The following is a 6,848-nucleotide window of genomic DNA, read 5'->3' on the forward strand; positions in this document are numbered from 1 at the left end:
CTGCCCGTGGCCGCAGGGCGAATGCTGTTTCTTTGCCACCAAGTCTGCGTGCGATTAGGTCCCTTGAGAAGTGTGTTTCCTGTCAAGTCTTTAGAAGACGTAACTTTGCAAGCACTTTGCTGCTGTTGTTTGAATTCTGACCCACTATGGTGTAAATAGCAAACAGTTCAGGCCAGCAGCTCTGTCTCCCCTCTGAGCTTGGAGGGAAGACACTGGAGCAAATGACCAGAAGCAGAAACGAGGGAGGGTGTGGCTCCAGGCCCCCCGCTGCCCGGAGACAGCCGAGAGCCGCCCCACCCCGCTCGGAAAGGCCCACCTGCGTTCATTCAGCCACCCACCTGTGGGTGCGCCCCCCTTCATCCTCCTGTGATAGGAAGGCGGGGGGGCCACGTGGAGCCCCCCAAGGAGACCATGTGATGACGGCCTCCGCAGTCGGCAGAGACTCCTGTCAGCTCTTACCCGACAGAAAATAGAGAACAAATCCACGAAATCCCAGATAATCTGAAGGCTCCTGTTCCGTCTGTTTGTTCCCGTTTCCAGTTTCTGTCGGTGGAGGCAGGACTACCGACATGGATGCAAAACGCCAGAAGAAGGTGGCCAGGCGGGGGCGGCCTGTCCCGCAGACACACTCACCCATCAGAAGCTTCTGTCCTGTTGGTCCTGGAGCTGGACGGGCACCGCGTCCGAGCAAGGAGCCCTCGCTGGCCACCTCCCCATTAAGGCCCTGCTTAGCTTTCTTGGTGGAGCTGTGGGATTTGCCTGCTTGAGTCCTGAAGCTAAGCAGGATCGCGGCAGCAAAGTGTGTCCTGAGCACCAGGCGGTGGGATCAGATGCCTGGCGTGGCGTCTGGGGCAGGAACTCGACGGAAGCACACGCTTACAGCTGCAACCAAACGGACCTCACTGAGACCTTCCTGATTTTCCTCCTTAGCAGCCCTCCATCTCTCCCGAGTATGCGCCCATCTCTCCGTCTCTCCCAGCTACGCACGTGTCTCTCCGTCGCTCCCGAGTGCATGCTGCTGAGGCCAGTCCTGCCGCAGGCCTCTCTCCTGCCCCAGAGGCTGTATCTCACATACACCAAGGATCGGCTGCGATGTCCCCTGGCCCCAGTGTCCCTGTTATCGCATTACACATGCAGTGAGCTATCGCCTGAGTGAACACTCAGTGTCTGTGCAATACCGAGTATTGATGCAAGTATGAGGACTGTAATTTTTTTAATGAAACCTCAACTGCATGCTTTGAAAAGCCCTTATCAAGACATCATTTAAACATTCTGTTATACAACTCCACAAATTAACAAAAAACTATTTGGTCGCTATCTCAATTCTACTTAGATAGCTTTGTGAGTATCTTAACAGGTCATTAGGCTTTATGAGAACAAACTAGAAATCATAGATGTGGGTTCCCTCCAATGAGCACACTCTTGTCCGAAGAGAAGTCCTTGACTCTCCATCAACATTAGTGACAGAATGAATATTCACATTTTCAAAGGTTGAAGTCATGTTTGCATCCTTTAAAATTGGTTTATTTTGACTGGGGAGCAGCCCGCATCCCAGCTGGGCGGAATGAGAGGCCAGGCCCCCGGTGAGCTGTGCGGCTTGGTGACGGGGCTCCGACTTCCGCGCTCCTACGCAGAGCCCCTCCCAGGCGGCAGCCACGCACGCCTTGACCTATGACATCATAGGCCCGGATTTCCTCCTAATTAAATGTACGTTCTCCACAACGAAAGGTCAGAGGCATCAAGAGCGTCCTGGCAGCGTAACTGACGGGTTCGCGGAGGAAGCCCGCGTGTGCACGTACCCGGCGAGGCACCCCGTTCTGGGACAACGTGCGGATGACAGATGCAAAGAACACGTGTTAAAGGTAGCAGTTTCCCGGTGTTGTCTGAAAAGTACGTATCTCATTAGGGACGGATCTGTTTAAATTCACCAGTAAAATAAGCTGATGAGAGAAAGGGAAAAACTAGGTCAGCCTGAGATCTGTGTGAGTCCCTAATGGGACAATCATTAAAAATAATTTCAATTATTCACGTCTGAATGACTTTTATATAAAGCTTTTTAAATAACGTGAAATCTGCTGCGCGAAGTGTAAATGAAAGAATGGCCGAGTTAATCTCTGACATATTATTTGAGCTTGTACGTTGTGAAAAAGAGCACAGTAGAATGTCACATTTCACATGAAATTCTCCGGTTTCCTCTGCTTTATTTCAGGGCTGCGGTGTCATTTATGATTACGTTTCATGAGAAGATAATTACAAGCAGAAATGCTTTCTCTAAGCTCGCAAAGGTAATCTAAATGCTGAGATCGATGCATTTGGGCGCATTAATGAGCTCAGTTCTCTTCAGCTTGGTGGATTTGTAACTTTCAACCGTGGTGTAGACTTGGAGCCGAGTTGTTTTATAGCTGCCTTCTCTCTAGAGCTGGAGCCACCCTCAGAACTCCCTCCACCCTGAAGAGAGGAAGGCAGTCCTCCCCGGCCCATCGCTGGGTAAAACCCCGGCTCTGTTAGGGATGCTGGCGGACCGTGATTGTGTCAGGGCAAGAATCAAGGGCCCTGTGAATAGTGCAAATATCACAATGTGTGCATCCTCTGCTGCGATCACAGCGGTGTTCTATCCGCGGAAAGGGGTCGATGCAGACAACAGAGATTTAGAAAATTTCAAAGGAGTAAAAATGAATTGAAGAAAATAAAACCTCCTAAAAGTGAAGATAAAGCTATAAGGATATCAGGTAAGTAAACACCGTAAGTGAATTTGTAAAAGTCTGGGCTTGGGGAAAGGTAAGTGTCTGGGTATTCACTCCTAGGAGAGGAAGTGCCTCTCAAAGCGGTACCTGAGCCCAGCGTTCGCTGCAGCGCCACTCACGGCAGCCGGGGCATGGGACAGCCTGACGGGTGAGCAGGCAAAGGAGGCGTGAGCTGCACACACACGTGCACACGTGTGTGACTCACCTCGAGGAAGCGGGGGGCCTGCCGTTTCCGTCACAGGTGGGCTCTCAGGGCGCTGTGACACATTAAAGAAGTCAAAGGTGCAGGATTCCAGGTTTTCTGTCTGTTTGAGCAAAGGTAGGTTTATCTAGGGAGACGCACACCTCACAGAGTGCAGGGCGAGAGCAAGGCCAGGGGAGAGGCGCGGGCTGGGCGCTTGGGTGAAAGTACAAGTGGGTGCGCTCCCCGCAGGCAGCGCAACCGTCTCCGAAGGGGCGGAGCGGAGAAAGGCCACCGGGAGCGGTGTTGCCCGTGGTTACGGGCTCAGCAGCTTCACACGCCCACGGGTGGGGCCGTTCCCACTACCCCGGGGACGAGGCTGGACTCCCGGGAACTGGGCCCCTTCCCACCCTTTGGCCTTTTGCAGTCGGCCTGGGGACTGCCACGGTGCCTGCGGGCACGTTATCGATCACGCTTATATGGCGCAATGAGCGGACAGTGACGCTCAGGGTCTACTAGAAGTCAAACCTCCCGCCATCGTAATCCTCAAGGCCAGCTGGGGGTGGCGTCTCCCCCGACTTCCGTGCTAACTGCTGTCACTCCTTGGGTGGCTGTGCCCTGCCCCCTTCCCTCCCGTCTCATTCCCCCTTCAGAGACTTCACTCCCATAATCTTATGGGGGTGCAGATGGGCGAAGGTCCATCTTCTGAAATTACTTCTGGGCTGAGTAGGGGCGTTGACCCTGCCTGTCAGGGAGTGAAAATCTCTGACCGTCTAGTCTGGGGCCCCAGGGGCAGGACAGCCTTTGTTTTTGCGTCAGAGGGCAGCGTGTGCTGGAATCCTCACAGAGCCCTCGTCTTGATGTGCAACTGTTGCAACTGCTTTCATGCCTTTTCATGAGTCCTCCTGGAGATGCAGCTCCCTGTAGCAGCGGTTTAGCCCTCTGTGACGACGAAGACTTAGGAGACATGGTCAGACACCTGCGATTGACAGAGACTTGTTTACAATGGTTAGAATCATGATTGATTACATTCGGCTTAACATACCAAATCGTCCTAGTTAATTTAACATGTGAGATGCCTCAGGGTTCCTTCAAAGCATCTCAGAGTTAGCTGGGGATACAAAGAGCTTCTAGAATTTGTTAAATACTTAAATTCCTGATTGTACACGGAAACTTTTTTTTTTGTAGCACATGAAAATATTTGTTTTAGATGCTTATAAGTTACAGGCTTTATTCTGGACAGATGGATCCCACTAACAATTCCTTGTAGCTTAGCAGCAGTTGGCGTGCTGAGTGATACCTGATGCGGTCACTTCCATTTTCAAAATTCCAGTTTTAAGAAGAATAAGTTCATGTATCTGGAGGAAGCTCTAATTAGAAAAGACACCTGCACCCCTGTGCTCACAGCAGCACTGCTTACAGCAGCCCAGACATGGACGCAACAGCCAAGACTGGGCAGAGAAATCGAAATGTGTCTACACAGTGGAACACTACTCAGCCATGAAAAATAGTAAAATGCCATTTGCAGAAACATGAATGGTCCTGGAGATCGTCATTCTAAGCAAGCCAGAAAGAGAAAGCAAAATACAATGTCAAGTATCTGTGGAATCTAAAAAATAACAAAATGACACAGATGAACTTATTTACAAAACAGAAACAGAATCACACACATAGAAAGCTAGCTTAATGGTGACCAGGTGGGAAAAGGGAGTGGAAAGGGATAAACCATGAGTTCAGGATTTGCAGATGCTAATGACTGTATACAAAACAGATAAACAACAAGTTTTTTTGTCATCGTTTTTCTGTAGAGCACAGGGAACTATAGTCACTATCTTGTAGTGACCTACAATGAGAGAGAATATGAAAAGGAATATATGTATATATACGGATGGCTGAAGCATCATGGTGTGCACCAGACACTGAGGCAACATTGCAACCTGACTGTACTTCGATAAAAATAAAGTCAAAAACAGTCTGTAAAATAAATAAATAAATAAATCCCAAAAAAGAGAAGTTCTGGGGTGTAGGGGGCAGTGTGGTGACCACAGTCAATACTGTATTGTGTATTTGAAAGTTCCCAAGAGAGTAGGTTTTAAAGCTCCTCAGCACACACACACACACACGCTCATGTGAGGTGGAAGGTGTCAGCCCACCTTGTTCTGGTACAATCTTTTTGCAATATACACATATGTCAAAAATCACTTATGTTGTGCCTCTTAAACTTATACAAAGTTATATGACAATTATATCTCAGTGAAGCTGGGCAAAAATGTGGGCTTGGAACATGCCCATTGGTAAAGGAGGTACATTTCGTTTGCTCACAGGGAAGGCAGTCGACCTGCGATCCCAGTGAAGGTGATGAGCTTCCTGCTGGCTCCGGAGCGCTGCTAATTGGAGCTGAAGACCTGCCCGCTTCCCCACACACAGACTTGCTCCAGGCTTCGGGGAGGTCCTGTGTGTAAACAAGGGTGTGGTCTCTGCCAGACTCTGGTCCCAGGAAATGACGGGGCACTGGCCTTCCGGCTGCTAAATTAACGTGATGCTACTTCATACATGAGAAAAAAGGGCAAAGTTTACTTCATCCCAAAAAGTAACGATGTATTTATTAGATAAGATTAGTGTTAAGTTTGTTTTCAAAACTCATCCTGATGGATACAAATAAAGTCAAATTGAGTTATTAAGTAGCTTTGGTCAATCATTTTCAAAGGACAGGGTGTTTATTCAGAAGGACAGGTGTGAGCAAATGGAGATTGCCTTTTGAATGTCAACAATTCTCCGGAACGGGTGCCGAGGCCCAGGCGCCCGGCTGAGCTCACGTGCTCGTGGTTTGAATCCTGAGTTGCAGGCACAAGCTTGGGTGTGAATTAGCCCTATCCTTCAGGACTTTCTTCCTTTTTTCCCTGAGATGTTACCCACCCCACCCTTGCTTCTTTCGTTCATTTTCCCGTTTTGTACAGACTTTCATTTGTCTGCAACAAACTGCTTATTCCTTCACAATACATGTTGGTGCTTTTATTCAAATCACTTAAATTCTTAGTCTCTCTTTAAGCTATTCGATCGGTTTCTGTTTCATTTGAAGCAATCTATGTACTTAATTAAAGTATTTCCAACCTTCCATCCAAGTCAGCGGTGAGAACCCTTGAGCAGAACGATCTTAGACGTTGTTACGACCTTGGTCAGACCATCGTGATGAAAGAAACACACGGAAACTGTGTGTCCCCAGCCCTGGGGAGGGAGGGCGAGCGTCTGGAGTGATTCTGGGCTTCCGGTTTGGTATCCGGTAGATGGTGACGCCTTCAAGGGAGCGAGGGCGTACCAGGAGGGACTGTGCTTCCAGGGGAGACTGGGCTTTGCCTTTGGACGTGTCGCGCTCACAGCACGGAGGAGCACGGTCCAGCGGGCATTTCTAGAGCTGCGACTGGGGACGAGGGTAACACCTGGAATTCACCGGGGTGGAGGAGCAAGCGCAGCGAGGGGCCCCAGTGGAGTGCAGCGAGAGGCTGTGTGTGCTGTGATGGGTGGTGTGGACGGTGGCTCAGCCTGCACTTTGGACTTTGCACAGCTCTGAATTCAGGGGAATAATTTACGGTGTTACGGCAAGGAGCTTGGAGTGCTTGAGGACCAGTCAAGTGTGGGAGTATGATGAGAGCGTCTGATAAGACATCCTAGCTCCCTGATGACTAACCGTGCTTCCAAGGAGGCATAGCTGTCATGCCCTCCGCCCACACAGGAACAGGTCCCTGAGGACAGGAGGGTCAGGGCCGCACACTGTTTACTGTCCCCCACGAGAACTTAATAACACCCAGCTGCTTTCCCAGGAAGACTTAGGCAGGAGCATGGCTGCCCTTCCCTCCAGGAGGGGCTTCAGTTGTAACTTCAAAGTCCCTTCTGGAGGTCATCCCAGGTGGGAGACTCAGCCCTCG

At 50.0% G+C, this 6,848-nt stretch overlaps 1 long non-coding RNA gene across 1 annotated transcript; it reads left to right on the top strand.

Annotated features, from left to right (window-relative positions):
* The first annotated feature begins 1,592 nt into the window (after positions 1 to 1,592).
* Positions 1,593 to 5,484, top strand: LOC140690108 (uncharacterized). Its single transcript, XR_012065286.1, has 5 exons — positions 1,593 to 1,890; positions 2,210 to 2,285; positions 2,418 to 2,729; positions 3,773 to 3,933; positions 5,250 to 5,484. It is a non-coding gene; the product is annotated as an uncharacterized lncRNA (long non-coding RNA).
* The last annotated feature ends 1,364 nt before the right edge of the window (positions 5,485 to 6,848 follow it).

Source organism: Vicugna pacos, chromosome 3 (assembly GCF_048564905.1).
Source record: "Vicugna pacos chromosome 3, VicPac4, whole genome shotgun sequence".
Classification (NCBI taxonomy): Eukaryota; Metazoa; Chordata; class Mammalia; order Artiodactyla; family Camelidae; genus Vicugna; species Vicugna pacos.